This window comes from Pongo pygmaeus, chromosome 14 (genome assembly GCF_028885625.2).
Source record: "Pongo pygmaeus isolate AG05252 chromosome 14, NHGRI_mPonPyg2-v2.0_pri, whole genome shotgun sequence".
NCBI classification, from domain to species: Eukaryota; Metazoa; Chordata; class Mammalia; order Primates; family Hominidae; genus Pongo; species Pongo pygmaeus.
In genome coordinates, this window is record NC_072387.2 from 2,436,534 (window position 1) to 2,457,762 (window position 21,229).

Genomic DNA, 21,229 nt, shown 5'->3' on the forward strand with positions numbered 1-21,229 from the left:
CTCTTCTTGCACCCAGCATGTTGGCCAGTCACGTTCCCCTGCTGAGCTCTCCATACATAAGGAGGAAGTCAACACCATTGCTAAGTCAATTCAGCTCCAGAGTCTCCAGTATCAGTTTTATCAGATCCCAGGAACCTGCCTGCTCCCAGAGGTGACAGAGAAAAATCAAGGAAGGATCTGTATGGGCACTGACGTGCATGAAACCCTTGTGCCTAGCTCCTTGAAGGCATTCAGCAATGCTGACTGCCTAATGCCTGTAGAGATTGAGGAGACCAGGCACCAGATCCATTTGCTCATGAGGCCTTATATGGATGAGTTCCTGAGATGACAGGAGGAACTGCTTAAATGTGTTTTTTTCATTGCTGTATTCATTCCAGCCTGAACAAGTACGCAGATCCTGTTAAGAGGTGACAGTGTGCTGGCAGTCCTCACAGCCCTCGCTCGCTCTCAGGGCCTCCTCTGCCAGGGCTTCCACTTTGGTGGCACTTGAGGAGCCCTTCAGCACACTGCTGCAGTGTGGGAACCCCTTTCTGGGCTGGCCAAGGCCAGAGCTGGCTCCCTCAGTTTGCGAGGAGTTGTGGACGGAGAGGTGCGGGCGGGAACCGGGGCTGCGCACAGTGCTTGTGGGCCAGCGCGAGTTCCGGGTGGGTGTGGGCTCGGTGGACCCCGCACTCAGAGTGGCCAGCCTGCCCCACCGGCCCTAGACAGTGAGGGGCTTAGAACCTGGGCCAGCAGTTGGTGTCCTCAATTTCTCACTGGGCCTTAGTTGCCTTCCCACGGGGCAGGGCTCTGGACCTGCAGCCCGCCATGCCTGACCCTCCCCCCACCTCCTTCGGCTCCTGTGCGACTGGAGCCTCCCCGACAAGCCCCACCCCCTGCTCCACAGCACCCAATCCCATCAACCACCCAAGGGCTGAGGAGTGCAGGCACACGGCGCAGGACTGGCAGGCAGCTCCACCTGCAGACCTTGTGCAGGATCCAGTGGGTGAAGCCAGCTAGGCTCCTGAGTCTGGTGGGGATGTGGAGAACCTTTATGTCTAGCTAAGGGATTGTAAATACACCAATCAGCACTGTGTATCTAGCTCAAGGTTTGTAAACACACCAATCAGCACCCTGTGTCTAGCTCAGGGTTTGTGAATGAACCAATCAACAATCTGTATCTAGGTACTCTGGTGGGGATATGGAGAACTTTTTCTAGCTCAGGGATTGTAAAAACAACAATCAACGCCCTGCCAAAACAGACCACTTGGCTCTACCAATCAGCAGGATGTGGGTGGGGCCAGATAAGGGAATAAAAGCAGGCTGCCTGAGCCAGCAGTGGCAACCCACTCGAGTCCCTTTCCACATTGTGGAAGCTTTGTTCTTTTGCTCTTTGCAATAAATCTTGCTGCTGCTCACTCTTTGGGTCCACAATGCCTTTATGAACTGTAACACTCACCGTGAAGGTATGCAACTTCACTCCTGAAGCCAGAGAGACCATGAACCCACTGGGAGGAATGAGCAACTCCAGACGCGCCGCCTTAAGAGCTGTAACACTCACCACGAACATCTGCAGCTTCATTCCTGAGCCAGCGAGACCACGAACCCACCAGAAGGAGGAAACTCTGAACACATCCGAATGTCAGAAGGAACAAACTCCGGACATGCCCCCTTTAAGAACTGTAACACTCACCGTGAGGGTCTGCAGCTTCATTCTTGAAGTCAGTGAGAACAAGAACCCACCAATTCCAAACACAGTGTGAAGGGTGTGCTGGACCAGTGTGGGGTGTTCTGGGGTGGCCTAGCCCATGAGTCGTGTTTGTTCCACTAGGGCTGCTATGTCAAGGACCTCAGCCATCTGGGCACGGACCTGAGGAAAACTGTCATCCTGGACAACTCGCCTGCTGCTTACATCTTCCACACAGAGAATGCAGTGCCTGTGCAGTCCTGGTTTGATAACATTCCAGACAGCAGCTGCTGCACCTGATATCAATCTTTGAGGAGATGAGTGGAGCAGATGGTGTCTACACTAGCCTTGGGCAGCAGTGGGCCGTTAGCCTTCCCTGCTTCCCAGCAATGGCCACCACAGTAGGGGATTTTCCCACACTGTGCCTTTATGATCAGCCTGAAAGAGTGAAGGCTGGAACACCTACTCACATGGGCCTGGAAAGAGTAAGAAATGATTGAAAAGAGCTTTAGGACAGCTTAGATGCCCAGTGAGGGAATGCCAGACCAAGGATACCCAGAGCTACCTGCCATCAAGTTGTTGGGTTCCCGAGATGTAGGTGTGAGAGAAAGAAAGAGAGCATGTATGTTTTGCCATGAACTGTGGCCCCAGTACATAGTGTTTCAGTGGGGGAGAAGCTGAAGGACAAATACTTCCCAAGTTAGCTTGTCTCCTCTCCTGTCACCCTATGAGCCCCTGAGCTCCATAGGGATGAAGACTCTTGAAGGCTCCATTGTAAACCTGGTGTTTCCTCAGTGCTGCAAGGCCTATGCTGAGGAGAAAGGAAAGGTACACCTTTGGGTGTTCCAAACACACATCTTTCTGAAATATTTCTCCAGCCAGTTGTTGCAGACAAAAGACTACATTTCTGGGAAGATGGGGACTTATGTCCAGACCAGTACCCAAGCCATCAGGTCTTGTGGCCCAAAGGCTGTGCTTACTTAAGTCCAGCCAAGTGCCTGGGATGGATCTTTTCTGCATCTCCCCAAGACTCACCACTTAGCCTAGCCTCAAACCTGTGGGGAAGGAAGTTATCTCCCCACTCTGCAAGAGGAGAAATAACTGATTTTGGTTCTTTTGACTCTGTTTTAAAATTCTCTTTTAAAAAAAAGCCTATCTGAAACTGAAAAAAAAAAAAACAAACAAGGAAAAAAGATGTCAGACTTAAATAGGTGAAAAACACACAGATATATCTATAAGCAACAAACACAGCTAATTCACACATATATTAAACATCACTTTGAGATAAAGTGTACTGAGCTAAAAATTATCATTCAACTCATGATATCAAGCTTTAAAAGCAAGAATACAATTAACTGATCTGAGAAAACATACCCAAGAAAAGAAACGCAATAACACGCAATTGATCATAAGAAAAGAGATTTTAATACATAAAATCCTGAATACATCATAGATTTAAAAGAAAAAAATTTTTTTTTTTTTTTTTTTTTTTTTTTTAGGACAGAGTCTTGCTCTGTCGCCCAGGCTGGAGTGCAGTGGCGTGATCTTGGCTCTGCCCAATGGGTTCACGCCATTCTCGTGCCTCAGCCTCCCGAGTTACTGTGAATACAGGCGCCCGCCACTATGCCCAGCTAATTTTTTGTGTATTTAGTAGAGACGGGGTTTCACCATGTTAGTCAGGATTGTCTTGATCTCCTGACCTCGTGATCCACCCTCCTCGGCCTCCCAAAGTGCTGGGAATACAGGCATGAGTGATCACACCCGGCCAAAAAATGACTCTTTAGATATCTACACCATTCAACTGCGTGCACTCATGAAAAGCAGACATTTTAAGTCATTGGAATTTAATAAATTGCAGTAAAATTATACAGAAAATACATTACAATCATTAATAACAGGCTCTAAAGAGATGAATTTAATTAATAATCATTAAAAAGATAGGAGAATTTAATTATGTCCTCAATATATTTCTGCTCTTCTTACCACAAAATATAATAAAACTATATGACTATAATATAGCTTTCAGGAGCTAAAAAAGCCTTATGTTTCGAAATAAAAGAACAACAAAAATTTTGCAAAATACGCTGAGCATTACTGAAGTATAAAGTAAATATCTGGAATGAAAATATACCATCATTTAGATACAGACTAAAAAAAAGAATATAAATGTTAATGATTCCTTTCTGCCTGCAGTGAGCTTGAAATTACAACCAAAAATTTTAATAAATATGTTGCACCTACAAGAAATTTTATTAATAGCTTACATAATGTGTAAATTTGAGCAATTTATTTTAGAATTTTTGAATCTAAAAATCACCAGCTTGACATTCATTTCAAAAAGTGAAATATAAACGAGAGTAACATAAGCAGCATGACAGAATGGGTGGTTCTGCGTGCACATCCCCCACAACATAATGCAGCTGCCACAGCAAACATAAGTGCTTTCATGAAAGCTTTGGAATCCAGTTCAGAGTATGTGACACCCAGCTGGAGGCAAAGACCAAGGAACACATCTTCAGAGGGTAACCACTTGACCAAGTGGCAAGCTTGCCAATCATGGTCCCGGCTTCAAAACCGAATACTGCCACATCTTACTGTAGACTTGCCTATAACTCGTTTGACCTTGGTCCTGCCACTGCAACTATCTGCCAAAAACACAAGAGAATTCATACTCACCTGAGACAGCTGACAGGCCAGCAGAACTTGGTTCTCTCTATAGTCCCTGAATCAGGCAAAACCCACCTTCTTTACTTCTCCAGCCATGGTCTAGAAGAAATCTTCACATTGATAAGATGAAATGCTAACTAACACTATGAGAAATACTAAAGTATAAATGTCACTAAAAATGCTAAATACATACCGAAATTCAGAATACTCTAAATTGTTATCATCTTAAACCAGACTATTAAAATACAAGATGTTTTATATAAGTCTCTTGATAACCACTAGGAAAAAACTGCAATAAAAAAAGAGAAAGTAATTAAAGCATATACAAACAACAAAAATTACACATTGGACATGGTGGCTCCTGCTTATAATTCCAACACTTTGGGAGGCCAAGGTGGAAGAATCATAAGCTCCTTGGGTGTTGTGGTGTGTGTCTGTAGTCCAAGCTACTTGGGCGGCTAAGTTGGGAGGATTGCTTGAGCCCAGGAGTTTGAGGCTACAGTGAGCTGTGATATGCAACTGCACTTCAGTCTGAGCAAGAAAGCGTAACTTTGTCTCAACAAAAATTAACAATACCACAGGAAAGACAGAACCAGAAAAAAAAGAAGCAAATTTAAAATGGACAGAAAACCACAAATTTACAATGGTAACTGCTTACCTACCACTACCTTACAAATAAAAAGATTAAATTATCTACTAAACAGATACTGCTGTAGACTGAATGTCATCTCCAAAATTTAGGATAAAATTTAATAGCCAATGTGTTAGAATTAAGAGGTGGAACCTTTAAAAATTAATTAAGCTATAAGAACTCTGCCCTCATGAATGGACTAATGTTCTTATTATGGGAATGGGCTAAATATAACAAGAATGGATCTGTTATATATTTAAAAAAAAGCTCTCTCTCCCTCACATCTTTGGCCAAGTTATTATCCAGCAACTAGACCTTCAACAGATACCAGTATCATGTTGTTTTGCCTTCCCAGCCTCCAGAATTATGAATCAAACAAAATTCTATTCTTTATTACCAGTCTGTGATATTCTGTTACAGCAGCCAAAAGACACTAAAGCAGACAGAGTAGATAAATGAATCTTTTAAACCTGGTAATATGCTGCTTACAGGAGACTCAATTGTGAATTAAGAGCATAGGCTAAAAGTGAAAGGATAGAAAATGATATTACATGCAAATAATAATCAAAGGAGTGCAATGGTAGTTATGCTTAAATTAGACAAAATAGACTTTCTAGCAATGTCTCTCACATGCATGAAATGAGTTTACCATACTATAATAATAGAGGTTAATTTGTCAAGAGAATATAGCTATATATATTTATGTGCCCAAAAGGGAGGCTTCTAAATATAAAAAGCAAATATTGCCAAAACTGTAGGGAGAAGTAGAAAGAAATCCAATAATAGAAAACTTTAATGAAATGTATAGTAAAGGACAAATAGTTAATAGCATTGTAAATTGGCAAGGGAAAGCTGGTCTCATGTGTTGCATTTGAGAATGCAGCAAAGAAAGTAGGACCTTATAATTTTACTGCAAGTCTGAGTTAGGCTGAAAAACAGGGTGGTCGATTAGAGGCTCCATTTGCCATACATTAAAAAAACAGGAGGAAACCAGTCCTCTTCTAGAGTGTTCAAATAATTAAAGAGCAGAAAACTAGACTAAAGTGGCTCTAGTGCCCTGTGTTCATAGGTTAAAAAAAAAAATTTAAAACCTAACTCAAATACATTTCCTATAAACCATTATCTTAGCCTGAAACAAAATGCAGATTTAACCAATGACAAACATACAATTAACCTCTGAATATGTAACTAGGAAATTTCCATCTGGATAGTTCAAATAAGGCGATTACATAACTGGAAACAATTTATGAATTTGGGTTGCTTTCTCATGCATCTTATAAAAGCCTTTCCTTTATGCCCCTCTGGTGGACCACAAATCATGGCTGGGTGCTTTCCATTTCAGCAATCACCGTTTGTTCAGATAAACTGGTTAACGTTTTAACATAGACTCCCGTTAATTTTTAACAAGAGAGACTGTGGACCCCACAGGCCGCAGCTCCTCCCACGCAAACACCCAGTCGTGGTTTTTCCCTGATGACCTACCTGGCATCCCTGAACAATCTGGGAAATACTCATGGCTGTGTCCGCAGAGCAGGGCGCTGCCCAGGGACAGGACCGGATGGGCCGGGCCGGACGTGGGGGTCCTCGCTGCTGGCCCAGCGGCCATCTTGCGGCCGCAGAGGATTGAGGGACAAGCTGCGGGAGACTGGGAACTAACCGTGGGGAGGCCGGTCCTGCCGGTTTCTCAGGCTGCTCTCCCCTCTCAGGATGCCGAACCCCGCATACTCACCATTTCCCAGCTTCCATGATGTCCTGGCACCTTAACTGTGCGTCCCCAAGGACCTACACAGCACAGAGCAACAGGGGCTGTGAGAGAGTAGCCCGGGGCTCCCAAGGTGGAGGAGGCGAAAGAGGAGACGGATCCCAAGCTCCTGTGCCAGCGCCAGCGAGAGACAAAGACCCCGCCAAACGCCGGAAGCCACGCCCTCCTTTCCTCTCCTCTCCCACTGCGCACCTGATTGGACAGTTCCTACATCAGTGTCACTGATTGGATAAAACTCCAGGACTCACCCACCCCCGCCTGACTCCTGCCCCTACCTCAACTCCCCCTCAGCGTTACTGCATTTTTGTTAGTTTGTTTTACTTTAAGTTCTGGAATACACGTGCAGAACGTGCAGGTTTGTTACATAGTTTTACATGTGCCATGGTGGTTTGCTGCATCTATCAACCTGCCATCTAGGTTTTAAGCCCCACATGCATTGGAGATTTGTCCTAATTTTCTCACTCCTCTTGACCTCAATCCCCTAACAGGCCCCAGTGTGTAATGTTTCATTCCCGGTGTCCATGTGTTCTCATTGTTCAACTCCCACATATGAGTGTGAACATATGGTGTTTGGTTTCATGTTCCCGTGTTACGTTGCAAAGATAATGGTTTCCAGCGTCATTCACGTCCCTACAAAGGACATGAACTCATTCTTTTTATGGCTTAATATTACTTCATGGTGTATATGTGCCACATTTTCTTTTTCCAGTCTATCAATGATGGGCATTAGGGTTGGCTCCAAGTCTTTGCTGTTGTAAACAGTGCTACAATAGACATATGAGTGCATGTGTCTTTATGCTACAATGATTTATATTCCTTTGGGTATATACCCAGTCATGAGATTGCTCGGTCAAATGGTATTTCTGGTTCTAGATCCTTGAGGAATCACCACACTGTCTTCCATAATGTTTGAACTAATTTACACTCCCTCCTGCAGTGTAAAAGCGTTTCTATTTCTCCACTGCCTCACCAGCATCTGTTGTTTCCTGACTTTTTAATAACTTCCATTTCAAATGGTGTGAGATGGTATCCCATTGTGGTTTTGATTTGCATTTCTGTAATCATCAGTGATGATGAGCTTTTTTCTTTTTTCTTTTTGTGTGCTTGTGGACCACATAAATGTCTTCTTCTTCTTCCTCTTCTTCTTCTTTTCTTTTTATTTATTTTATTTATTATTATTGTTTTTAAGATGGAATCTTGCTCTGTTAGCCAGGCTGGAGTGCAGTGGCAGGATCTCGGCTCACTGCAACATCTGCCACCCAGGTTCAAGTGATTCTCCCGCCTTAGCCTCCCGAGAAGTTGGGATTACAGGCCACCTGCCAATACACCCCGCTAATTTTTTGTGTTTTTAGTAGAAACGCAGTTTCACCATGTTTCCCAGGCTGGACTTGAACACCTGACCTCATGATCCACCTGTCTCCACGGCTGAACGTGCTGGGATTACAGGTTTCATCAATCACGCCCAGCGAAATGTCTTCTTTTGAGAAGAGTCTGTTCATATTCTTTACTCACTTTTTGATGGTATTTGTGTGTGTGTCAATTTGTTTAAGTTGCTTGTAGATTCTGCATATTAGACCTCTGACACATGGTTAGATTGCAAAAATTTTCTCTCATTCTGTAGGTTGCCTGGTCACTCTGATGATAGCTTCTTTTGCTGTGCAGAAGCTCGTTAGTTTAATTATATCTCATTTGTCAATTTTAGCTTTTGCAATTTAGCGATTGCTTTTGGTATTTTATTCATGAAGTCTTTGGTCATGCCTATGCCTTGAATGGTTTTGCCTAGGTTTTCTTCTACGGTTTTTATGGTTTGGTGTTTTACATTTAAGACTTTAATCCATCTTGATGTAATGTTTGTATAAGGTGTAAGGAAGGAGTCCAGTTTCTGTTTTCTGAATGTGGCTAGCCAGTTATTTCAGAGCAATTTGTTAGGTAGGAAATGTTTCCCCATTGCTTGTTTTTGTCAGGTTTGTCGGAGATCAGATGGCTGTAGATGCACGATGTTATTTCTGAGATCTCTGTTCTGTTCCGTTGGTCTATATATCTGTTTTGGTATCAGTACTGTGCTGTTTTGGTTACTGTGGCCTTGTAGTATAGTTTGAAGTCTGGCAGCAGGATGCCTCAAGCCTTGTTGTTTTTGCTTAGGATTATTTTGGGTTGACAGGCAAACAGGCTCGTATAGTTGGGGTCACATGCCCAGAGTATCACAGCTAATTAAGATGTGAGCTGAGAATTGAAATGCACTTGTTCCTTCCCTTACCTGGGTCTGTTGTATAATGCATCTTAGCAGCTATTTAAGGGTAGGAATTAGAACATTTGGACTTCTTTTTGACTACTTTTTAACCTGCATTTTGATAATGCAGGAAAGACCTTCATCCTATCCCTGAGCCCCTCTCTCAGAACGCTGAACCCCACTGCTGACCACATTGTGGGGTGGCCATTAGGAATCAGGCAGGGAGCGGGGGCCGGGAATTAATACGCATGAATTATGTTGCCCAAATTTGCCCATCTTAGAAAGTCTCCTCCACTATTCTGTGTGAAGTGATTATTCCAGGGTAATTGTGCCCTGATGCGCTGCACCTCAGTCTGACTTGTCTTTTTGAAAATCACTGGATTACTCTCATGAACGGGGATATTTCTCTTTCTATTTGAAAACGGCCAACTGTCCTCTGCAGGTGTCCTGATTTGCTAGTTTAGACCCTGAAGATAGCGGTGAGAAAATATTTGGGCCACATCAGAATACCTATTCTCAGCTGGAGCATATATAGAAATTTCTTAATAATATCTAACCATTTTCTCAATAACCATTATATTTAACATTGATAGCTTGGAGGGCAGGGAAGGACACAGATAACACAATCTTGAAAGTTTAATTTGTTTATAAGGTTTTTTTGGTCCTTGTTTAGTTTTGGGATACAAGGTCTTGCTCTGGTGCCCAGGCTGGAGGGCAGTGGCATAATCATAACTCATAATTTGGTTGTAATGGTTTTTTAAAACATATTTTCGCTGAGAGTGGTAGCTCACACCTGTAATCTAAACACTTTGGGTGGCCAAGGTGGGACGATCGCCTGATCCCAGGAGTTCAAGAGGAGTCTGGGCAACATAAGTAGGCTCAGTCTCTAGAAAAAAATTAAAAATTGGCTGGGTGTAGCTTTGCATGCCTGTAGTCCCAGCTATTTGGGAGGCTGAGGTGAAAGCATCACTGGAGCCTAAGAGTTTGAGGCTGCAATGACCCATGATTCAGCCACTGCACTGACAGAGTGAGACAAGTGTGTGTGTGTGTGGTTGTGTGTGTATAAAAAATTTGTATGTGAAAAAAATTCAACCACGGGAGAAAAATGAAAGCCCATGTTGGAGGATGTGGAGAAATGTGAGTATGGCTCCAGCAACTCAGTGAGACTTGCTTTTCCATCTTGAAGAATTACCCATCCACACTGAAACCATAGCCTAACAAATGCCCGTTCTCACACTATGCCTGCTGGGTACCAGTATGTAGCCTTTTGAAAGAAATAAAATGTTTCACCTAAGAGAAGGACAAGAGAAAAAGAGAGTTTCACATCTAAAGCCTTCATTTTCTTTATGAATCAAGAGCAACTTGTCATTTGAGTTGTCCAAAGGCGACTGACAGCACTAATACACTTAATGAATACACCAGGAAAAATGGGCCTCTCAGATGAGGAGGAGGCACAATGGTAAAAAAAACTCAATCCATTCTCAGCTTTGCATGGTGCTCGCATCTCAAGAAGGGGTGTCAACCATATGCACCGTTTTCACTGGACAAGGCCAGAGGAAAGATTAGTACAACACAACTATGAGGCCGCAAATCAAACTGGTAGTGGGAGCATGCATGAGGCTTCAGTGGCCGAGACACTGGTGGCTACCCTTGGGTGTCACTTAAACCTTCGAGGTGAAGGACCTTTTTTTTCCCAATTGGCTCAGAGAAATTAATAAACATTAAAATTGTGATTTGTTTTTCTTTTCAAAATTTCTAACACATAGAGGACTCTCTAACACTCCAAAAGACATTCAGCTATTCATGCAGCTGAGGACCTGCTTGCTCTGTAGAGGGATGGCAGAGCAGCAGCTACCAGCTTTAGTAGCTTTAAGCTCCTCCTCTCATAGGGACAGGCCACCCCCACACAACCCCCCTAACTTCATAGGCTCTGGTTGTCAGGTGCACCTGGGGTACTGTCTTCCTCCCATCTCACTATCTCTCCAAGACAGTCCAGCTCAATCTAAAACCAACCCTAGCATGGTGAGTTGTAGACTCTCTTCCATTCTCGTAGCACAGTGTGACTTCTGGAGAGTGCTCCCCCGTCTTCTTACCTCAACTGATGTGAAAAGAGCCGGTTCCCAGGCAGTTAGATGTTCAGTGACATAAGAGGCCCAGCATGAGCAGGGCCTGCCCCACAGCGTGGCACCTCTCCCCTACCTGGCCTTCAGGCCGGCCTTTTCTCTTCTGTCACCAATGTCAGGTGATGGTCACCTGTGCCACACCCTCATGAGGTTGGTAAGTAGCAGGGGTGTAAACCCCAACAGATTTCCTGTGACTCTACCGTCTTACCTCCCACTCAAGTGACATTATAAGCATAATTTTACATTTGATCTAATTTATGCATAACTTTTTTATAACATTTCTGACAACAGCCCTCACAACCAAATGAGTCTGGGTTACAGAACACACGGGTGAGGCTGGGGTAGCAGGTTTCACTTAACTTTATTCCAATGTGAAATGAAGATTGATGATTTAAACCCAAAACAAAGTTGTTTATCAGCTGTGGGGTTGCTACACTTGCTAGCTCATGCTCACTTCCTTTGAAACAAGGTACTGGACAGACCATATTCATAAGTAGCTCTTCGCAAAACCCCAGACAGAAGTCCCAGTCAGACACAGCTCCCTCAGGCTCACAGGGCGGCAACCTCCTCCTCCATGTTGGGCTCTGACAGCAGGCAAGGGAAGCAGCACAGGCAGCAGGGGACAGGGAAGGCCCGGGACTGTAGGGATCCCCAAATGCCCCAGAGCTATTCTCTGTAGAAGGGCGCACTCACGTCTCACTCTTTCAGTGCAGTGGCTGAATCATGGGTCACTGCAGCCTCAAATTCTTAGGCTCCAGTGACGCTTTCACCTCAGCCCCTCAAGTAGCTGTGTGGCAAAGCCTCCTATTTTTTGACTTAAAACCTGGACTTTAAGCCAGGTTGGGCCTGGGAATAGTGGCAGCCAAAGCAGCAGCCAAATATACACAGTCTAGATGTCTACACTCATGGACACAGGCATATTCCACACTTGCTGGAGCACGAGAGGCGTGAGAGGCACCTGTTTGCCAGCTGCTAACTGATGTCCACACACCCCATTCACTTGTCTTCATTTAGGTCTCTGCATCGTATATTCCCTCAGCCAGTGCAAACACATCTTCTGGGGGGCATCATGAATTGCAGCACCAGCCCCACTTGTTCGGGGAGGGAGTCAGGAGGAATCTGGTCAGCTCCTAATCCCCCAGGACAAAGGTGATGCCCTCTTTTCAGGACTTACATCCAGCAGCGCCATCTCGGGATGGGTTTTTGAAACACAAGCAGCATGAGGTAGCAAGAATGTTGTGACAGGCTAAGGGCCATGGGCAGCTGGCTGCTGGAGAAGCAGCACAGGACAGGCACATCTGCGGGTCGCACCATGAAAAGCCAAGGTAGACACAGCCTCTACCCCCAACAGCCCCAGCCCAGATGGCATTCAAATCTTCCCGGATAGTATTTGGGTACCCGATGCCCATCACTCGCGGGCTCATTAGCACGGTCTTGTTGGTTACTCAGGGACTAAGGGGGTGGGGGATGTAGATCCAGGGTGGGCGCCGCCTCACGGCCAGAGTCCACCTGACTGCAGGCCAGCAAGCCAGCACAAGCAGCTCAGCTCTAGTCACCTCTGGCGGCACTTTCTATGTATACTTTACACAAAGGTAGAAAAAGAGGTCAACATTTGCTGTTGTGACGTGAAAGTCTATACCCCATTAAGACCTTAAAATGCTATTGTCTTAAGCCCTCTTTAATAAAATGTACACAAATAAACACATACAAGCTGAAACTACTATAAATGAAATATTAGGATTTTTTAAACCCATAAACAGACACGAAAACAGTCACTGTTTGATTGCAGAGAAAGTGGGATTCTAAAGCAGCTGACCACAAAACAGCCCCGCCATATCCCAGGCAGGCCAGGCAGTCTCAACACTACAAGGACATGTGATGGCCACAGAGGATGACAGCTCCCATGAGTATTCTAAGGCACTGTGTTAGCTTCTCACTCACAGTCTCAGAATACCCTGTGAGGGGAGGCCCCGCCTCACTAGAGCACAGGAGTTTCCTGAGTTCTTCCCAGAAAACGGTCATCAAAGGGAGGAGCAGGGGAAGCTCACACAGAACAAGTGAGTCCCTAGGGTCTCCTTAACCTCCCTGAGCTCCTCCACATGGGTCCCTCAGGGAAAGTGAGCAGCCTCCTAACCCCCTTGATAGGGTTCCAGTCCTGCGGGTCTGGACTCTCTCATTTTGTGCTACCATAGGGGGTGACAATGCAAACACAGACCCCCTTATTTGCCATCTCTCGATGCCAGGCCAGGCCCAGAGCCCTTTGCTGACACAGCCCAGGGGATGCTCAAGGCTCACCTCCGCACAGTCCCCTGTAGTGTACTGAGATGAGCAAGGAGGTGCAAGTAGATACAAATCCCCATGGGCATGGCCTCAGGCATGTTCCACAGGCTTAGAGTCTCGCTGAGGAGCTCACAGCCCTCCTTCAGGAATCCTGCAGATCACACCCTCAGGGAGCAGTGCTCAGATGAGCAGGCAGGCCCCACATCCTCCACCCCATGATGCTCTGTTCCACTTTGCAGGCTTCTGCATTGGCCAGTCCGCACTGCTTTCTGGTGAGATGTCCGAGTTGAAGTGAATGTTGAAGGCCACACAGCTGATGGTGCTCACTGCCTTGCCCATGTTGTTCATCACCTCCTGGCTCCAAGGGTCACCTGTGGAGACACAGCTTGATGGGAGGTAGCCCCACTCCACCATCAGTGGTGCTGTGTTGCCCTGATCTGCACCTCCCAGGTCCTTGCTGAGATGTCAGCATGCTTCTCTAAGGGACTGGGTCACGAGGCACCCCTGGCAAGGACCAGCTGGCAGAAAAGGCTGGACACTCCCTCAGCCTCCGCAGCAGCCCCACCTGTGCTGTCATCTGTGCTGATGATCTCCGTGGTAAGATTATGGGAAATTTTTTAAAGCATCATTTCCCCGTTCACTTCCCTATCTTAATAACAGCACTGATAACTTTTAAGCCCTAGCAAGCTGAAACTGCAAGACACATGATCTTCTGCCTTAGAACGGCCATGTTAGGGCAGTGTGTGCCCAGGTGAGAGCCCCATGGTTGTTAGTGGAAGCGGGGAGCTGGATGGGCCTGGCTCCACAGCCTAGTGAAAAGTAGGACCCTCTCTTTCCAGAATATGAAAGTCTCAGAGGCCGGGAAAGTGTGCTTGGGTGGCCTGCCAAGAAGCAGAAGGCTAGAAGGCCTGGAATGAACCCCAACAGCCTTCAAGATGCCTGATAGGGCTGGGTTCATTCCAGCTTTCTTTGCTTTCATCCTGTTAGCAAGAAAACCTGCTCGCAGATGGCAAGCAGGCCTGAGGCTGTCATTCCCTCATCAGGGGCTATAGGCACATTTAATGTGGCTCTTTCTTGAAGTAGCTGCTCAGGCCCGTTCTTGCAAAGCAGTTCCCTTATCCACAGGTTCTTGTTCCATCCAGGTGTCTGCAGAGGGACTAGGGAGGGAGACAAGGGCTCAGCCTGGGCGTCACAACCTGCTCTGAGATATCTCTTTTGTTACTTCCTCACAGATAGCCTCAAACTTCCAAATGAACAGACCAGCATGGAGGCTCCAGGAAAGTGCACAGAATTCTGTCTAGTACCCAGATGGAAGGGGGTTCCAAGTCAGGGCAGGGCCAGGCTGCATGTATCTCTTCAGGAATGTTCACCTCATGGTCCAACTTCAAGGTGTCCATCCTCTGTGTGCATGCAGTCCATGGAAGGTTCTGCCTGGGGAACCGTCCAGCTGCACACCTGCAATGTGGTGATGACCCTCTTGAATGGGTGGTTGTGGGCCCCATGGCAGGCAGCAGAGAGGGAAATGCTCAGCCCACAAAGCCCAGAGCCCTGCCACAGGCTACTGTGAAGCCTCCATCTGCTCTAGGTTCTTGCCCTGAGAGGCTGCCCTGAAGTCAAACAGAAGCAGGTGAGCCTCTCTCCAGGGCTACTCTCTCCCCCACTGACAGCTCCCTAGAGGGGGACTCAGATGGCGGCGACAGATTCCTCAGGCAGAAGGACTGGAGTTTACGCTGACCGATTCATTCCATACCCCCACATGACATGACACAAGGCAGGGGATGTGGGACAAAGGCATTGCCTTTTCTTCTGGCATGAAGAATGGCTTAGGAAGCAGGGTCTGGTGGGGCTGGGGTTGAGCGATAGGCTGTGGGCCACAAGGAGTGGTCGAACACTGAGTAAGTGTCCTGGTTACCTGCCCACAGACCCAGAACAGGTGGCATCCCAGGAGCCTGGGAGGGGCTGGCAGAGACTTACTGGTTCCAGCAAAAGCCCCATGTGGATGCAGTAATGCTGCCTGCTTGTTGGCTGTAATTACAAACAGGTATGTGAGGTCCCTATGCATCTTGCAGCTCTCAGAGAGTGGGTTCCAGCTGCTCATGGTAGGCACTTTTAGTCACTGAACGTGCTTCAAAAATGGCCAAGCTTGACTAAGCCAGGCGTCTTGCTGTGAGATCCTTCACCCAACTGAGGACCTGTTTCTTTTTCCCCCTGGCAGTTTCACCTTACAATTCTGGTTCTGGAGACACGATGGCCCCTCTTGGACTCCCGGGAGAATGTGCTCAGGTGACACACAGTCGACAGGGCCCATTTCCATGCCATTCTTCCATTTCCCACAGTTTGAGGGGCCGAGGCCGGTGATCAGCACAGGGCCACCCAGGGCCAGCTGTCTGCAGCTAAATGTCATGCTGGTCTGGATGTCTCAGGGCCAGAAACCTCCAGGTGAGATGGCCTGGTCCTCAGCACCTGGCTTCCATGCTCCTTTTTCCTCTGTTCAATCCTGGCCCCAATGCCTCCCGCAACTTTCAGGTCACCATTGGCGAAGATGCTCAGGAAGAACAAGCAGCTGCACTCAAACCTGCTGAAGGTGGCATATGGGTCCAGGCTCTTGAGCTGATCTTGGACGTGGTACATGTAGCTGCAGGCCTTGAGCAGTGTGTGTCGCTCATTCCGGAAGTAGGGGAAAAGGATTTTCCAGGGTCCTACGCCTTAGAATGACCCATCTAGCACAGAAAATAGTTTGTAAGGTGCTACCATGTGTGGTTTTAATTTTCAGCTTTAGGCTTTCATTTTCAAATTCCACAATAAACACATAAGGTGGGGTTCTGATTTCAACACACACACACATTTTCTCTCTCTCCCTCTCTCTTAGAAACTTCCAGTGCATTCACTCTGAAAGCCAAAGTCCTCCCAGAATCTTGTGAGAATCTGAATGATCTGAATAGTTTGTCATTGCTTTTGGGGATCTGGGAAAATCTCTGCACATTTCTGGAGACCGCTGTTATGTCATTTTTTATAAATCTGTTGGGTTTCAATTCAGAAGTGTGTGAAGGGAGTTGTGGCGGAATTGGCATTTGGTTTAGAAATTCCAGGAACACCAGAGACAGATGATACTTCTTTTCAGCTTCATAACATCAAGTCTTATGAAGGCTAAAACCTAATTCTACAAAAAAATTAGACTGAAAAACTTTATAGGCAAAAATTATCTTATTAAAAAGGAAAATCTAATTATTTTATTTAAAAATTTTCTTTTTCTTGGTAGGATCTAATTATAGAAATTTGAACTCTGTATGCCAACAGACTCTATTGTAGGATGGCTTACTGTATGTACTCATTTTACAGATTTCTTACAAAAACTTTTTCCTTAAGGGAAATTATAATACTGTTCGACATATATTGAATTCCCAATTATTACCTTATTTCTCACTTATTATTTTATGATTCTGTCTTCTTTAATATGAAGATTACTATGACTGTGTGTTCACTTTCTGAATTATCATGTGTCACATTAGTCTGTAATTTCAGTTTGAAAAGTTCTAAGATAGCATATATATTCAATATATTGCTATAAAATGAATATATATTCAATATATTGCTAATATATTCATATGAATATATTATGTATGAATTATATAATTAATAATTTATTAATATATTTAACTTTATGTTTAACTGACTCTAGGCACTATGTTACTATTAGCATTTTCTTCCAGGTTTCCCAACTTTTATTTGACTGATAGTACAATTTATTTCCAATTTTTATTTTATATATCAATGTTTTATATTGTATTTATAATATTTATATCTTTACCATATATAAAAATGTAAGACTTTTCTATTAAAGGCTAGATTACGGCCTTACCGTTGTGTGTAAGAAAAGCAGCAATGCATCAAGTAGCATAATATAAAATTTTCTCTGGTACTACTTAAAGGCTTATTCCTTAAAACTTTCGCATCACAGCTCTTTGTAATAATTATGTGTTTTCTCTGAATTGTTGTTGCCCCAACTGTATCCAAATAATTCAAAATTTATACTTTTCATGGATTCACAGGAAGAGTTGAAAATGGTAGTTACGTAGGATTCTTTTTCAGTTAGACACTATGTTCATTCAGGATTTTATGGATTAAAGTTTTCCTTAATTAGGTTTTATAATTTTATGTTTCTGCATTTTTTAGAGTAGGCTGTCTCACATCAGTTAATTGTGTTTTTAGTTTCTACCTGTTTATTATGATTTTGAATTACATTATTCAAATAAGAATTTGGGGGTCAATGTTTCTTTTAACTTTGTTTTGCAATTTCACATTTCTGTGTTTCATGTTTTAGGGTAGGGCACCTTACATCAGTTTATTATTTTTAGTTTTAATTTATATAATGTAATTTTGTATGACAATATTCAACTCTGTACACCTTAAGACAGTGTGGTGCAAAAGTCAAATATTAACCATCCATATGTCTTTTGTTAATATAATGATTTAAGTGTTTGTTTGCTTGTATAAATATGGCCCCTATTTTGTTTATGACTTGTATATTTTCTTCTTGTTTGATGGCCAATAATTGATTCTGTATAAGTGAGTAATCATGGAAGTTGTCTTAATTTCAACATCTATTGTTTATGTTATCTTAGTGTGAAAGAAAGATTTATGCGATTGGAAGATAATTTTTCAAAAACTTTGTAACTCTGACTCTTCGGGTGTCTCTCTTTTTTTTTTTTTTCAGCTTTTGACAGATTCTTACCCTGTCGCCAAAGTGCAGTGGCACAATCTTGGATCACTGCAACCTCCACCTCCCAGGTTAAAGCAATTCTCCTGCTGCCACCTCTTGAGTGGCTGGCATTAAAGCTGTGCACCGCCACACCTGGCTAATTTTTGTATTTTTCATAGAGCTGAGGCTTCACCATGTTGGCCAGGCTGGTCTTGAACTCATGGCCTCAAGTAATCTGTATGCCCCAGCCTCCCAGAGTGCTGGGATTACAGCCATGAGCCATCACTCTTGGCCCTTGAGTGTCGTTTTTAATTTAGATTGTGGAAAAAATACATAACATAAAATTTAGAATCTTTAACATTTTTCCTTATCTAGTTCAATCATGTTAAGTGTATTTACATTGTTATGCAACATATTTGTAAAACTTTTTTCTTTTACAAAACTAAAACTCAGTACACATGAAATGACAACTACCCATTTTCCTTACCACCTAGCTCCTGATAAAAACCATTCTATTTTCTGTTTCTAAGCTTCAATACTTTAGACGTTACATATAAGTAGAATCATAGAGCATGTGTTTTATTGTGACTAATTTTATGTAGCATCATGTTCTCAAGATTTCTCTTTATTGTGGATGGTACAAGATTTTCTGCCTTTAAAAGCTGAGTAATAGTCCATTACTTTTATATTACAAATTGTATTTATTTATTTATTCTATCAGGAAAGTTTGTGTTGCTTTCACCTATTTGCCTCTGTGAATAATGTTGCAATGAATATGGGTGTGCAAATAACTATTTGCTCATATGTGCCAGGTTGACGTCTGTGCTATCTTCTGTTTTATTGGAAAAAGTGTCTGTCTTTATGCCAGAAACAAACTGTTTTCATTACTGTTGCTTTGTAATGTGCTTTGAAATCAAAAAAGGTGAGGTCACTAACATTGTTGTTTTTTTTAAACATTTTTGGGCTCTTTATGTTCGCTTGAGATTCCATATAATTTGTTGGTTCCTTTTTCTATTTCTAAAAAAAAAAAATTTTTAATTTAAAAGGGATTGCATTGAATCTGTAACGCGCTTTAGGCATCATGAACATTCTTCATAATATTAAGTCTTACAACCCTTAAACATGAGCGTGCTCAAAAGTGAGTTAATTTCCATATATATGTTGCTGTTTTTGTTTTCTTCTGTTATTGATTTCTAGTTTTATTCCATTTTGATCAGAAATAATAGCCACTGAAAGGCTAAACCACTCTGGGAAGTGACCTCCATTACAGAACATTACAAAGATATGTGAGGGCACCGCTTCTGCCCTGATGGGCTACAGCGATGAATTCTCTGGGATGACACATTGCAGACAAATGCAGGGAACAATATAATCCCCTTTTCATGTAAGCTCTTCCTTATTTTTGTAGAGTATTAGTGATAGTGGTGGCTTTTAAGTCTTGGAGAATGTCTGACAGTACCGTGAAGCTGCCTGCTACAGATGACACCAGGGGTGAATAATTAAAACTATACAAACTGTAGTAACATGAATAAATACAGCCTAGTGTAAAGTAAAATCAACACAAAGGCCTCCTCTGCTATTTCTAAAAGAATGTAGAAAGGGACTTTACTCTTAACCCAGTTGCCATTGGGACTAGTTAAGGCTAGACATTTGGGGGGGAGATCTTTGGGTCACTCATGGAAACCCCCTACAGGAGAGCCCAGAGAAATTCCATATTTGGGTCTGGATCCTGGGCCCATCCTGGTTTTGTCAGGCCCCTCTCTGTAGAGACTCCCATGTGCCTGCTCTCACCGTAACTCACTGTATGCCATGCTTGGGGGTGTGGTGAATCTGCCAGTTGTCCGAGGTTATGGGGGAGTTGAACCCATCAAATATCAGCTCACTGATTTTTATGCAGCTCTAAAAAGTGTGTTCCCAGCAGCAAAGCCGGAAAAAAAAAAAAAAGAAAAAGAAAAAAAAAAGTAGTTAATTGTCTGCTTTGTTTTTACCACCAGGTGACATCTCCATTAGAAATTCTGTTTCCTAGATCAGGAACATAGGCGTGTCCACATAGACCCCTAGCCAATGAGGAAACCAGATGACAGCTTAAGGCCTTGGGATTCACATCTGAGTAGACACAATTGGTCCGCAACACTCAACTTTTAATTCCAACAGCCGTGACCTGGGTATGAACATGACAGAACCATCAGGGTTCCAATGCCTTACAACCTGCCCCTGTGAGAAAGAGCCCCTCCTTTCCTGCTCCCCCTGCAACACATGGTAACGGTAGGCAGGGTCGTGTTGCCCAGATTAGATGACAAGGGTGGCCTGGCATGGACGGACCTGCCCTGGGCCACTCTGTGTTACCTGTGTGTGCCTCTTGTCGAACGGCCAGTGGTACCAAGGATGTGGGCTGAACCAATATGTATATTGTCAGAAAAGACTCTCACTTTGAGCCTTTCTCAGGCAAGAGCTTAGGAATATAGCACACAATGAGAATACAGTGCTCTCTCTGCATCTCCCATGAAATTAGCGAGATACAGGGCTGCTCTAGAATATAGTTGTCTGGTTCCCAAAGTTCTAAATTCTGTTAGGTTCCGTCACAAGGGAAGTCTGTTAACTTCTTCAAGGTTGTATCCCCTGAGCCCTTTTCCTCCATAAATCTATGTGAAGGCCCTGCTGGGCTGCTGATTGCTCACCCTCCTCTCCCATGTCAACTCTTTAACTGTAAACAGTTATGCAAACACAATTATATCCCTTACTCCCCCAAAAAGACTTAAATGCAGCCAGGGACCCAGGTTTGAGAGAACAGAGTTGGGTCAAAATCTTCTTTTCCTTTTCATTTCTGTGACCATATAAAAATCACTGTGTGCCTTAGGTCTCCCCAGCCCTAAAGTATGCATAATGGGATTATGCTAGCATCAACTTCCAGAAACAGTCATTGGCGATATATGAGATAGAATGCATAAAACTCGGTTGGATGTTGTGGCTCTTACCTGTAATCTTAGCAGATTGGTAGACCAAGGCGGGTGGAACACTTAAGGCCAGGGGTTTGAAACCAGCCATGACCAGCATGGCAAAAACCCTTCTGTACTAAAAATGCAAAAATTAGCCAGATGTGTTGATGCATGCCTGTAATCCCAGGCACTCAGGAGGCTGAGGTGTAAGAATCACTTGTGCCCGGGAAGCAGA

At 44.0% G+C, this 21,229-nt stretch overlaps 1 long non-coding RNA gene across 1 annotated transcript; it reads right to left on the reverse strand.

Moving 5' to 3' along the window:
• Positions 1-3,068: 3,068 nt before the first annotated feature.
• Positions 3,069-6,880, reverse strand: LOC134738045 (uncharacterized). Its single transcript, XR_010123516.1, has 2 exons — positions 6,694-6,880; positions 3,069-4,443 (listed from the first exon to the last, which is right to left on the reverse strand). It is a non-coding gene; the product is annotated as an uncharacterized LOC134738045 (long non-coding RNA).
• Positions 6,881-21,229: the final 14,349 nt, after the last annotated feature.